Here is a 14,848-nt window from a genome sequence, read left to right on the forward strand (position 1 = left end):
AGAGCCATCTACACCCAGAGAGAGAACTATGGGAAACAGTGTGGACCACAACATAGCATTTGCACTCTTTCTGTTATTGTTTGCTTGTATTTTTGTTTTCCTTCTCAGGTTTTTTTCTTTCTTTATAGATCTGATTTTTCTTGTGCAGCAAGAGAACTATAAATATGTACACATATATTGGATTTAACATAAACTTTAACATGTATTGGACTACCTGTATTGGAACAGAAGGTTTTGCAAGGGTCAATGTAGAAAAATTACCCATGCATATGTCTTGTAAATAGAAAGTTATAATAATAAAAAAATTTTTTAAATTTTAAAAAGAAAAAAAAAATCTCATTTCTAAGATATGTAGGTAACTGATTCAAATTTACAAGAATAAAAGTCATTCTCCAATTGACAAATAGTTAAAGGATATGAACATGAAGTTTCAGAAGAGCTATCATTAGCCATATAAATACTCTAAATTATTAATAATTAAAGAAATGCAAAATAAAGCAATTCTGAGACAACACTTCATACACATTACATTGGTTTAGATGATAAAAATGGAAAATGACAAATGGTGGAGGAGATGTAGAAAAGCAAATACACCTATGCACTCTTGGTAAAGTTATGAATTAGTCCAGCCATTCTGGATAGTGATTTGGAACTATGCCCAAAAAACTATTAAACTGTGCAATACATTTTGAGTCAGTAATACTTTTACTAGGCCTATATTACAAAGAGATCAAAGAAGGAAAAGAACTCATATATAAAAATATTTATAGCAGCTCTTTATGGTGGCAAAGAATTGGAAACTAAAGGAATATCCATTAACAGGAGAACTGAACAAATTATGGTAAGTAAATGTAATTGAATAGTATTGTGCTACATGAAACGATGAAAGAAATGGTTTTAAAGAAACTCGGGAAGCCAGTATGAACTGCTATAAAGTAAAAAGCAGAACCAGAGGAAAGATGTAAATAATAACAATAAAAACAAAATACGTTTAAAGTATTAGGAACTCTGATCAACACAATGACCAACCATGATTCTAAGGAACTTTTTTTTTTGGGGAGGGGGGGTTAGGAAGAGGCCCTTGGATAATGCTGGATTTGTTTTGTTTTGATTGACTTTATGCTTGTAGCAGGGGAGTATGCTTTTCTTGCTTTCTCGATGAATACTAGGGGAGATTTTCCTTTAGAGGAAAAAATTAATTTTTATTTTTATATCAACAACTCAAGACAACTCAGGAAAAAAGAACTTAAATCAGCTGAATCAAATAAGGATGTTCTCAATGACTATGCTTACTGAGTATCTTCCTCCAGACAGGAATAATTAAATCTTTTGTTAACAGTTAAATGAGCTACAACCATATCAGTCAGTCAATAAGCATGTATTAAGCACCTAAGCTGGGAAGTTAGATGGTTCAGTGGATAAAGTAACAAGGCCTAGAGTCAGAAAGACCTGGGTTAAAATCTGGCCTCAGAATTACTTCTTCGAAGCTCTAAGACTTTGATAAAGTCAACTAACATTTATTTGCCTTAATCTACTGAATAAGAAAATGCCAAACTACTGCAGAATCTTTACCAAGAAACCCATAGACAATACTCATGACAGAGTCACAAAAGTCAGACATAACTAAACAATAAGCATGTAAATACTGAGACCGCAAAGAAAGGCAAAAATCTACATACAAACAAAATGCATACAGTAGAAGTTAAGAGATAAACAACAGAAAGAAGACTCTAGCATTCAGGCAGATTAAGATGCTTCCTCTGGAAGATAGGATTTTTAGGAAGCCAGCTAAATCAGTAAGCAAAGATGAAGAGGGAGAGAATTCCAGGCATGGAAGACATCCAGTTAAAAGGCATGGAGCCAGGAGATGGAATATTTTATGCAAGATGTAAAATGAAATGTAAACTTACAAACTTAAAAAAATAATCGTAAAGAATGCTGAAATGATGTTTAGAAATGTAATCAGAAAAATAGTAGACATTAATGTACACCCAACACTGTTTAGGTTTCAGGTATTCTAATTCTGGACAACTAATAATACAAGAGAAGTAATTCATTAAGCTACCATAATTAATTGAAACATTCCTTAAAAATATCTCATTCTCAGCTGTGAAATGATCCTACCATTCTGGAAAGCAATGGAACTATGCCCAAAAGGTTATAAAACTATGCATGCCCTTTGACCCAGCAGTGCCCTTACTGGGTCTATATCGCAAAGAAATCTTAAAGGAGGGAAAGGGACCTACATATGCAAAAATATTTGTAGCAATTCTTTTTTATGGTAATAAAGAGAGTGGGTGCCCATCAACTGAGGAATGGTTGGACAAGTTGTGGTATATTAAGATAATGGAATTGTTATTTTTCTATAAAAAATGATGAACAAGCTGATTTTAGAAAGGCCTGGAAAGATTTCCATAAATTGACACTGAGTGAAACAAGCAGAACCAGGATCACATTGTACGCAACAACAGCAAGAATGTGCGATGATCCTTCTTAGTGGTTCAGTAATCCAAGGAAGTCCCAATTGACTTGAACAGAAAATGCCATATGCATGCAGAAAAAGAACTAAGGAGACTGAATATAAACCAACATATGCTATGTTCATTTCTTTTTTTCTGTTTATCTCTCACATGGTTTTTCCCTTTTGCTCTGATTATTCTCTCCCAACATGATTCATAAACTTGTAAATAAATTTACAAGAAAAAAAAGGAAAAGAAAAATAGTGGTCAAAGGATTTTTCAGTTTTGTAATTCCTTTGTTTACAATTCCTGACTTCTCAAAAATGGGTCACAATTTCACCAATATTAGTATCCAATTTTTCCACACCTCCTCCAACATTTATCATTTTCCTCTTGTATTATTTTAACGAACCTGATAGATGTGAAATTGCAGGGATATGAAACTGTGTTCGCTTTAGATCTGTAAAATTAACACTCTGAAATTCTGTCCTATTTGAATCCTGGCCTCCCAGACTCCAGAGAGTCTAAGGGAGAGTATATCTCCCCAGACAAGTTAAATATCGTTAGTCAATTGGAAATCTTGATCAAAAGCACTCCATTGATCACTTCCTTCAGGAAATTCCAGATTATCAAAAAAGATCTTGGTCTGATAATCAGCTCAAACTGCCCCCAGCCTTCTCAAACTCCTCACCCCTGCCAAGATCTGTTCATAAAATATGTTTCTGTTCACTCTTTTTTTTTTTTTTTTTCAAAATGTTGATAGTAGTATGCTTTGCTTCGTTGGCATAGCAGCCAGGACTCCTGAGAAGACATTCTCTTCTCAGTGCCAGCCTCCATTTCCCTAATAGGACTTTACCACTATGAAGTCAATGTCCTAGCAAAGCTGACTTCACATCCAACAATAAACTTTCATTTTTGCCACTTAATACTTCAAGTTCGTGAATTCCTTCACAAAGGACTTGCACCTCCGATCAAAAGGGTATTTCCACAACTCTCTGACTGCTGCTAGAATCCCATCAAAATGATATTTAAAAGTTGTTTTAATAGTCATTTTTCTATAAATAATAATTGAAAGGATTTTTATGACTACACAGTTCTGTGAAATATTAAAAAAAGTTAAAGCTTCCAAAGAACTGGTTAATTTTTCTGGAGAATATTCATGAAATTGTGGGGAAAAAATCATAATAATAAGAAGGAATATATGTCACATTACTGACCAAGTAAAGATGAACATATATATGAAAATATTACCTATTAAAAGATATCCATCATCAGAAAGTAGAGGTGTGTATGCATATTTCCAAATAATTTCTAAAAAAAAAAAATTAACAACATTTGGACACAACTGAAATGATATTCTGGAGGGCAATTCTGAAGGCAAAGGAGCTTGGACTGCAGCCAAGAATCAACTACCCAGCAAAACTAAACATTATCTTTGGGAAAGGATGGACATTCAATGAAATCGGGCATTTTCAATTTTTTTTTTTAATGAAAAAAACAGATCTTCAAAGACAAATACAAAACTCAAAAGAAGCATAAGGTGGTCAAAACAGAAGGAAAAACCCTATGTTTTTTAAAGGTTAAAATGTTTTTATCTTTACATGGGAACATGCTATGTGTAACTCTTGAGAACTATATCTTTGTTAAGGGCATACTTAGAGGGTATTGACTTTAATTGTCAATTGACTTTATTATGATAATATTTTTAAAAATTAAGGGTAAATATTTGGGCACTTAAAGGGATAAGTTTCTATTGTATGGAAACTATGGAGAATACTTTATTCCTAGAGAGAAACAGATAAGCAAAGTATTCCTGTATTTAACAAAAGAGGAATGTTTACCAAATGTGAAAAGGATGCATGTTGTAGTAATAAGTATACTAACACTGAAATAAGAATAATTGGATGTCAGTCTTTATTTTTACACTAATTAGTCATGCAACACTGGCAAGACATATTCTTCCTAAGCTTCAATTTCCTCCTTTGTAAGAGGATATTTGTACTTCCTACTTTAAAGTATTAATGTGAGTGAAATAAGCATTTTCTTACCTTAGAATACTAAAATAAATGTGAGCTATTACAAAATGGCTATTTCCCACCTTGAAAATTATCAGAGAAGGGCAGCTAGTTGGTATAGTAGATAGAGCACTAGTCCTTAAGTCAGTGTTCAAATCTGACCTCAGACACATTTCCTGACTGTGTGACCCTAGGCAAGTCACTTAACTCCAAATGCTTCAGAAAAAAAAAGATTATCAGAGGCATGAAATGATTTAATATTCACATAACTGTACCTACATATATTTGAATGAACAATATTAGGATAGATAAAGGGATTGATGCATGATCTTGTTAATATATGAAACTCTCAGGTAAGGAAAATGAGGAAAACTTCTGGTGAGCAAGTCAAGACTTTCTCAGCAATTTACAGTCTTAGAGAGTGGCCTAGATAAGAGAGGTAAATGACTTGCCTGGGGCACACAATCAGTATGAATCACAACCTTGTCTTCTCAGCTTCTAGTCAGGTTCCCTATCTAACTATCCTAAACTGTTCTATAGCTATACCTATAGAGAGAGGTTCTCCAACTACCGCCCTCGGGCCAACGTTTATGCGGCCTGCTGGGTTATGACAAATGGGCTGAGGGGTGGAGACAAAGGGTGAGTTTTTGTTTTTACTATAGTCTGGCCCTCCAACAGTCGGAGGGGCAAAGAACTGGCCCCCTATTTTAAAAAGTTTGAGGACCACTATGAGTTTATACAGGTCTCTCTAGAGCAGTATTTGCAGTACAATCCTTTAATCCTTCAGATTCTTTGTGATCTTTCTTGGCAAAATAATAAAGTGGTTCCCGTTCTCCAGTGGATTAAAGCAAATAGGGATTAAGTGACTTGTCCACAGAAACATATAGTTAATGCCAAGGTCCATGTTTTAATTCAGATCTTCCACACTCCAGATCAAGTCTTTTACTCACTGAGCCACCTAGATGCCTTCAGAGCAATATTGACTAATGCTAAAACATCCATGCTAGGAAATCTAGGAATATTAAATACCCATGATAACAATTAACATTAAGACATTACATATTAAATTATTAAACACTATAAAGTCTAGAACCAACAGAAAAATAGGCATACTAACAGTAAAGATGAATTGATGTGGCTACATTTAACAACATTAACAAGTGACCTAGTTAAATTCCTCCAAATAACACTTAATATTTTACTTTGTCTTTCTAGGTAGAAGGGGCAAAGAAAGCTCAAGTTATTTCCCTATAGGACATTATCTAAATATTTTGTCAATTCTTTATTCTGACACAGTAATTGGCTATAAGCAGACTACTTTTTTTTTGGTCTTTCTTTCAACCCTATCTTTACAAAGTATAAAAAAAAAAAAAAAAAACCTGACCACAACAAATAAGTCTTAGACATAACCAAATGACCATGTGGATAATTATAACTTTTTGTAAAAGTTAAAATTCTCTTCATTTTACAGATGAAATTAAGGCTCAGCAAGACTGTTTTTTTTTTTTTTTTCATGGTTACACAACTAAGAAATATCAGAGGAGAGCAGTTAGGTGGAGCAGTGGATTAGAACATTAGCCCTGAAGTCAGAAGGACCTGAGTTCAAATTTGACCTCAGACACTTAACATTTCCTAGCTGTGTTGCCTAAGGAAAAAAAAAAAAGAAAGGTCGAATTTAAACATAATTTCCCCCCTGCCTCCAATTCTAATGTTCATTTCTTCTAACCTATTTCATTATCAAGATATCACCAGTCCCAAATCGAAAACCTCCCTACTTTGAACAATTCTCACTGCCAAACCACTGAAAAGCCATTACTAAAAGCTACTCATTTATCAGAAATATATTTCTGCCTATAAGGAATAATTCAATTTTTAGGAAAAGATATATATATATACACACACACACATATATATTTTTTTAAACTGCTCTCTGAAAGGATACTTAATCATTTATTCCATTTGAAACTGCAAAGCACATTACTATTATGGCTAACATTTTTATACTATTTTTTAATCCAAAACCAAACTAAATATTTTCTAGGATAGTAGTAACTGATCAGATTAAAAGGTTTCCAATAACATGTCATATACTTACTAAAAATCCATTGAAGATGTCTATCTACATCCATAAGCACATAACAATTTAGTATACAATTCAAACATCAACTTTCCTTTTTCAGTGTCCTTTACAAATGCAAACCAAAATAAATCTTACCATTATTGATCTATATGCAAGTACATTTGAACATCCATTCAAATTATGCTGAAGATGGTTTGAACATCTTAGGTGACACCATCATATGCAATAATCACACATATGCAGTATACCAAGAGAGTTTGTTATTCTTTGCCTACTTGAAAATCTATTTGAAGTTTCTGGTATGTAAACACTAGAATCCTTTACCTACATCCTTTGTGCTCCCATTAGGCCCTAGGAAAACAGACAGAATTGGGGGTAGGGGAGGGAAAGAAGGGAAGGAATGTTACCTAGCTTTATCAAAATCTCAAGCTGAGTAAAGCCATCCAGTCAGTTCAAACACTGAAGATTTGGTAAGTATAAAATCAATGAATTAACAAGCATTTCTTAAGGTGCCTACTGTGCATAAACTGAGTGGGATACAAAGACAAAAAAAAAAAAACATAATACAATCCCTTCTCTTAATTTACATTCTATGAAAGGGAATAAATGCAATATATGCAAATATATACAGAATATAAAATAAATTCCAGATAACTAGAAAGGATACCTCTTGCAGAAGGGTGGAGGAGAGTGGTGAAAATATAGAAAAATTTCATGCCAGAAGCTAATGCTTAAACTGAGTCTTGTAAGAAGAAGTGAGGGATTCTATGAGGTAGAGGTAAGAGCAGATACGGAGCATGACAAGTACAAAGGCAGAAACTAGAGATGGAATTCAACATAAGATATAAGGAGATGTAAGGAAGTTTGTCTAAACTGTATAATGTTGGAAAGTAAGTACTGATTGAGTAGGTATAAGGAAGCTATAAATTTAGGTAGGAACCAGATACTTAAGGACTTTGCCAAATAGAGTAATTTATCTTTTATTCAAGTTGATTGGAGTTTACTGAGTAGGGAAGTGATATGGCTACAACTTCATTTAAGGAAGTGCTTACCTTCCCAAGAAGGTGGGAAGGGAGAGAATAGAACTTGGAATTCACCAATTTAAAAAAAAAAAAAAAAAAAGGTGAAACATTGTTTTTGCATGTAATTAGAAATTTTAAAAACTTCATTTGAGGAACATCACTTTTAGAAAATAGACTGAGGGGGGCAGCTAGGTGGCAAAGTAGGTTGAATTCAAGAGGACCCGAATTCAAATCTGGTTTCAGACACTAACACTTCCTAGTTGTGTGACCCTGGGCAAGTCACTTAACCCCAGCCTCAGGGAAAAAAAAAAAAAAAAGAAAGAAAAGAAAATGGACTGAGGTAATTATGATCACAGAGGGTTATAAAATGTTTCACCTGAATTTTTTTTTCTTTTTCTTTTTTGAGAATTGGGTTCAATACCAATGATGATTAGCATGTAAACTTTGACCTGCTCCGTATCTAACCTGGGTTGAGTTCCTTCTCCATAGGCTGCTCCCACCCTTTATATACTGGTATTAAAGGCGACTCCCCAATTGGATTTTAGTCCTACTAAAGCTCAGAACTTTTGTACTCAAATGATCCATCAGCCCCCCAATAGCATGAACTCCCTTATAGCAAGGACAACATAAGAATAACACTTTGCCCACTTTCAATTTTTTAAAAGATCAGATGTAAGACATTGTTGGTGTAGTTGTAAACTGATCCAACCATTCTGTAGAGCAATTTGGAACTATGCCCAAAGGGCTATCAAATTCTGTCTTTACTAGGCCTATATCCCAAAGAGATCATTAAAAAGGAAAAAAGGCCCACATGTGCATAAATGTTTGTGATAACCCTTATTGTAGAGGCAAAGAACTGGAAACTGAGTGGATACCCATCATTTGGGGAATGGTCGAATATGAATGTTTTGGAATATTAAGAAATAATCAGCAGGATGATTTCAAGAGGCCTGAAGAGATAAACATGAACTGAAGCTAAGTTAAGTGAGTAGAACCAGGAAATCACTGTATATGGCAATATCAATATTATGTGATGATCAATTCTGATGGACTTGCCTCTCTTCAAAAATGAGGTGAGATTCAGGCGAAGTCCAACAGACTTGTGACAGAGAGCCAGAAAGATGGCTGTCGGGACTGAATATGGATCACAACATAGTATTTTCACTTTTTTGTTGTTGTTGTTTGCTTGTATTTTGTTTTCTTTCTCATTTTTTTTCCTTTTTGATCTGATTTTTCTTGTGCAGCATGATAAATGTATAAATATGTATAAAAGAATTGCACATGTTTAACATATACTGGATTACTTACTGTCTAGGGAAGGAGATGAGGAAAGGGAAAGGAAAAAAAATTGGAACACAAAGTTTTACAAGGATGAATGTTCAAAACTATCTTTGTATATATTTTGAAAATAAAAGATCAGATGTAAGATGCTATGTGCAATCATAATAATTAGATCCTTTAAGAAACCCAAGATAGTTTTCCCTGGCTCAAACATTCCTTTTTCATAACCTTCCTCTAGTTTTTCAGCCAAAAGATTAAATATTTCAAATGTTAAGAGTTTAGGAAATAATGCAAATAGCTTATAGACAAGAATGAATGTAATCTCCTTGAGGAAGAAACTGTTTTTATTTTTATATTTATATCCCCAGCACACAGAACAGTGCTTGGCAAAGAGAAACTATATAAATGTTTGTTCAAATGAATTTACATCATATAATATGAAATTATTTTCCATTGTAATTAATCATTGTCAAGGATCAAAGAAATATCTGTTCTTCCCATTTCCAGTTAAAGCACATATGCAACTATTAAAACTTTCATATATGGATGATTTAGGAATTACAAGATCAAGAAAACTCCCAATCTACCTAGTCCTGTCTTCCTATCATTATAAAGCAGCTAAAGTACCTTAACAATAAAAAAATTTTGTTATTTGTAAACTGGGTGACAAAAAAAAAAAGCAGATTTTCATTATTCATGCTTACTATTTTAAGAGAATATATAGACATACTCATTTTATCACTCTTCACAGATACTGAGTTTTTTTACAAATTGAATGTTTGTGGTAACCATGCATCAAAGCAAGTCTACTGGTGTCATTTTTCCAACAGTATGTGCTCAGAGTGTGTCACATTTTAATCATTCCTTGCAATATTTATATTAGATTATTATTTTACCTTATCACATATGGTGATGTGTGATGAATGATTTTGATATTACTGTTGTAACTGTTTTGGGGTGCCATAAATGGTTCCCAGATAACACAGTGGACTTAAGTGATAAATATTGTATGTATTTAACTGCTCCACCAACTGGTCATTAGCTGGACGTTCCCTTTCTCCTTGGGTTTTCCTATTCTCTTGAGACACAATGGTACTGAAATTAGGTCAATTAGCAATGGCCTCTAAGTGTTCAAGTGAAAGGAAGGAGTCATACTTTGCTGTTGTTTTATTTTAAAAATGCCACAACCATCCTAACCTTCAGTGAACTACCACCCTGATCAATAAAGTCATCATCATTGAGGTAAGACCCTCTACAAGATTATGCCTGAAGGCTCAGATGATAGTTAATAATTTTTTTTAGGCATGAAATGTTTTTTAATTAAGGATTTTATTGTATCCTTAATACACAATAGTGTAATATAAACCAAACTTTTATATACTGTAGGAAACCAAAAAGTTTGTGATGAATTGAAATGCTACTTATATCACAAAATGTTTTAGGCTGTTCCACAGCCTCTCAAGATCAGCTTTTCCTTCTTTCACTAGTCACAGGAGCAAGTTATCTCTTTAATCACTCAGAAAACCTACAATGCTTCTCTATAACATTCAAGACTTTACAATTAGATTCCAAACCACCTCTCCAGATGGTTCTCGAATTTTTCCATTTCAGAACAAACAGATTACACACTGTTTCTTAAAGATACTTCCTCTTTTCTTTCCCTTATACCTTTTTTCATGCCATCATGCCATTTCTCTAACACTTCAAATCTTAATCTTTGGATTTTGAAATCCTGTCATTCAAGGCCTAGCTCAAATATCATCCAGTCTAGGAAGCCTTCCACGATCTTCGCTTCCTCTGAATGTTGGCAATACTTTTTTTTTTTTTTAATATCACTTATATATCTATCACATTTTGCCTTATTTAATTACATTTGTGTCTATGTCATCTCTGTTATTAGATTGGAAGCTTCATGTGAGTGGGAATCATTTCTCTTAATCATCTTTGAATGAGAAGCAGCATAGCATATAGCATTACAATGAACTTGGAAATTAGAAGAGCTTTACTATAATCTCAGCATCACCATAAAAAATAGCTGTGATCTTGAACAAGCCACAATCTCTGACCTTCATTTTCCTTCTTTGTAAAATGGAGAATACTTACATAAAAATTGTTATGATAATCTACTAAAAGAAGAAGTATGAAAAGTACCCTATGAATCTTAAATGTATTTTTATGATAAATGATTTTGAAATGAAGTCAACAAACAGAAGCAGCATGGTAACATTGCAAGAGCAAAGTACAGCCAATCTGGGCTCTAATCCTTGTTATATGACCCCAAGATAAATCACTTAGTTTATGTTGTCAAATTTGATAAGGGAGATCAAGCTCTCTGTGCTAACATCAACCAAAAAAAAAAAAAAATAATAATAATAATCAGAAAAAAAGAGTGTATTTTGGCACAGCAAGACAAATCAATTTCCCATTCAAACCAAAGCTATTTTCCCACGAACTTATTAGCTCCACTATACTAACCCTGACTTAAATCATGCTTCATCAGAAAAGTCACTTACAAAATTATTCAGCTTAAAATTTAACTGGTTAAAAAGCATAATGGTTGAAACATGGTCCGTCTTCCACAAATATGGAGATAATTTTAGATTGAAAAACTCTAAGCCTGCCAAGGGAATCTGAGAAGACTTTTCTATCTTTGTCTCTAATGTTAACCTACGTATTTGTGTGCAAAAATAGAGGTAGATTAATATCTCAAATGCTACAGTGAAGAGTGACTACTGCAAACCTGAACATCTCACATGGAAAGGCAGTTACTCATGAAGTCTGCAAGAAAATAAAATCAACTAATGGAAATATCAATAAACTACATAAGCAAATTTTTTTAAAAATCTAGAGAAATATTTGCTTAAACATTCCTCTGGATATTTTGAGTCACTTCTCTTAGAATGAAAAACCATAAAGAGGAAGTATAGACTACATTTAGTCAAACCTTGAATTATCTTAAATATATATATATATAAAAACAAAGCACAAAGGCATTATTTCACAAACACACCCACACACACAGGATTAGTAACTGCTTTGGAACTTTAAGTCTTCATCTGGCAAATTCTAGAGTGGGTATAAACAAAATTCTTATCATGCCAAGTAGAAATGTTAATTTACTCAGAGTACTGCAAGCGGGCAGTATTAGGAGCAGGGGAAAAAACCACGTTCAATTACCCTTTTCTTAGGACAGTCATTCATTGCACAGCCGGTGCATTTTTAAATACTCCTCCCTCCTAAAACTATGAATGTTAAACTCAGGCTTTCTGTTCCACACAAGGGGAAGGGACTATCTTACACACTAAACACTGGCGGGCCAGAGTTCCTCCAGAGTACGTGGGTGCTCTCAACAACCACAGAAAGGGCAGTATAGAAAACATGCAACCATTACATGGACCAGCACATGACACGTTAGAACACGCCTAACTGGAACAGGAAAAGCACGTTCCCTTTGCTATGCAAAAGGAAAAGTGTCAGGATGTGGCCCAGAAAATGATAAACAGAAAGGTAAAGTAGGTAGAGAAGTATAGGTAACAAAGTGAAAAAAGTTCACGGTTTAATATAACACTAAATACTGCGGGGGGAGGGAGAATAAAACCCTGCCCATCCTCCAACTGGCATCATTCCTATTTTGACCAGCGAAACCATCTGAAAGATGGCCACTCCTCAAGTAGAAAGTTTTGTGGCGGTGGCTGTTTTGCTTTGTTTTCTTTGTTTCTTTTTGGTGGGGGTTAGGGGAGTGAAAAATCACAGAACAGAAGGAAAAAAGTTTCTCTCCTTCGGGTACGTGGAGTTCTCCGAATCATCAGTCCAAAACGGGGGCAGCAGCACAGCTCGGTGGGATTCCCTGGGAAACATGCCCTTTAACCAGTGCGCGCAAAGGAGACGGAGGAACAAAGCAGCTCGGACAGAGTTCCGGAGAGCTCCGCTACTTTATAGAAAGATTAGGTCTTTCTCTTCTTGCCCTAGAGCAGCTGGGGGGAGAGGAGGAGGGGCAGGGAGGGAGGCTGGGTGAACCCTAGCAGAGCCCAGATTTGGGCAGGTATGAGTCACCCCACAAGAGCAAGACTTACACACGTTTCTGACCCAGTGCCCCGGTGATACCGATGTTTATATGCTAAGCCCCGTCACGGAAGGCTGAGCTCGCACCCGCGACCCTCGCTCGCCCCGGTCACGGACAGACGGAGGGCTGTGGGACAGACCGAGCGAAAGAAGGGATGGGAGATGGGAAGGGGACACGGGAGCAAGGGGCCAAATCCTGTCTCTCCCCAGAGAAGCTCTCCGCAAAAGCACAGCGAGTAACTCCCGTGCCCCCCACGTCTGGCCCGCCCACTTCCCAAGTACCCTCCACACCCAGCTTCCCGGGGCGCCCGGTGGCTGCTGGCCCCGCTCCTGCCCCTCTGCCGCTCCTCGAGTGCAGTGACAGGTGTCAGCGGCAGGCTCAGTCGCTTCGAGTCCGTCTCGACCCGGCGGTGCTGTTCTCGGCTCCCCAGCCTCAGCTTCCTCGGTAAGGGAGAGCTCACAGCAGCCCCGAGATCAGCCCACAGCCGGGGCCGCACAGCCCCTCCCGGCTTCCGTCCTTTCCCGCCGCCCCCCGCGGCCCCGGCCCCGCGGTGGAGACAAGAGAGCGGCGTAGCGCCTACGGCCGCCGCGGGCCTCCCCTTTCCGAGGACAGGGACAGACCGACCGAGGGAAGGACGCCCTGACCTACCGAAACCCAAGGCCTGACCCTTACCCGGCTCTCAACCCTAGCCAGAGGTCCAGCTCCTCACCTGCGACGCGTCCTCGCCCCCCGCGCCCGCGACGGCCAGTCTGTGTACACCGGAAATGACGTCACGCACCCGGCCCCGCCCCACCTTGCGGCTGCTGGAGGCCCTGAGGCTGACTGACTGACAGACTGGCTGGCTGACCGAAGCCAGAGAAGGGGCGGGACTGAAGGCTAGTGGGGGGGGGGGAGGGGAGGGAGGGTGATGGCAGGAGGAGCCAGCTGCCTGGAGGCGGTGCCTCGAGGTGGGAGGGGCCCTCGAGGAGAGTATCTCTGGGCTGTCAGGTTGGAAAAGCAGAATATGGCCTGGGCTAGTGGGAGCTAGATCCTGGGTCAAATTGGGGGAATTCCCTCTCACCTTGGCTGTCCTTGACTGGAAATGCTGAAACCAGGAGCTGTCAGATTCTGGAGCCAAGGAGCTAATAAATCAAACCTCTTCCCTCCCCCACCTTACAGAAGAAGAAAATGAGCCTCAGGGGAAGGAAGGATTCACATCAGGAATCCTGCACCTGAGCCTGACTCCCAGACCTGGACTCACTCAACTACATATTGCAAATTAAATACTTGCCAACATTTAATGGATAAATGACCCCTCTTTTAAAAGAGCCTGCTAAGACAAAAATGGAAACTCTCTTGCTTTTGAGGAGCACAAAATCGATCCTGAGGACATACATACACAAACTATATTTTCAGGTATAAACAAAAGAGGCTCAAGGTAATCTGGGAGAAAGGTGGAAAGGCTGGAGAGAACAGAAAATGCTCTAGTAGAAAGTGGTTCTATGGCCCTTGAAGGAAACTAAGTGTTCTAAGAGGCAGAGGGGAGGAGAAGGTGCATTCCGAGCAGGAGGCAGCAGCCAGCACAAAGGCACTGGAGATAGGAGATAGTCGTGGGGGAGGATCACTAAGAAGGCCAGTTTGTTTGTATCACAGTGTACACCAAAGGCAGGAATGTGTGAAATGGCTGGAAAAATAGGTTTGAACCAGGGTGTGAACAGGTTTTAAATGACAAAAAAAAAAAAGGGGATTTATATTTGATTCTAGAGATGATAGGATGTCCCTGAAATTTACTGAGTAGGTGACATAATCAGAATTGTGTTTTAGTAAAATCACTTTGGCAACTGTATAAAGAGATTGGATTGGAATAGGGGGGAAAATGAGTCAGGAAAACCAATAAAGAGGCTATTTCAATAGGCAATAAAGATGATGAGGGCCTGAACCAACAAGTT

General features: G+C 37.2%; 1 protein-coding gene across 6 annotated transcripts in view; it reads right to left on the reverse strand.

The window, feature by feature from the left end:
- Positions 1–13,742, reverse strand: part of GARRE1 (granule associated Rac and RHOG effector 1) — a 136,878-nt gene extending 123,136 nt beyond the window's left edge. For 2 of the 6 annotated variants that reach the window (XM_074293204.1, XM_074293205.1), the window contains exon 1: positions 13,630–13,686. The gene's annotated coding sequence lies outside the window, so the exon portion shown is untranslated. Of the gene's footprint in view, positions 1–13,210; positions 13,429–13,592 lie in introns of those variants that run through there. The other 4 variants (XM_074293203.1, XM_074293207.1, XM_074293210.1 and 1 more) reach the window with 4 other exon arrangements.
- Positions 13,743–14,848: the final 1,106 nt, after the last annotated feature.

Source organism: Sminthopsis crassicaudata, chromosome 2, assembly GCF_048593235.1.
Source record: "Sminthopsis crassicaudata isolate SCR6 chromosome 2, ASM4859323v1, whole genome shotgun sequence".
Lineage (NCBI taxonomy): Eukaryota > Metazoa > Chordata > Mammalia > Dasyuromorphia > Dasyuridae > Sminthopsis > Sminthopsis crassicaudata.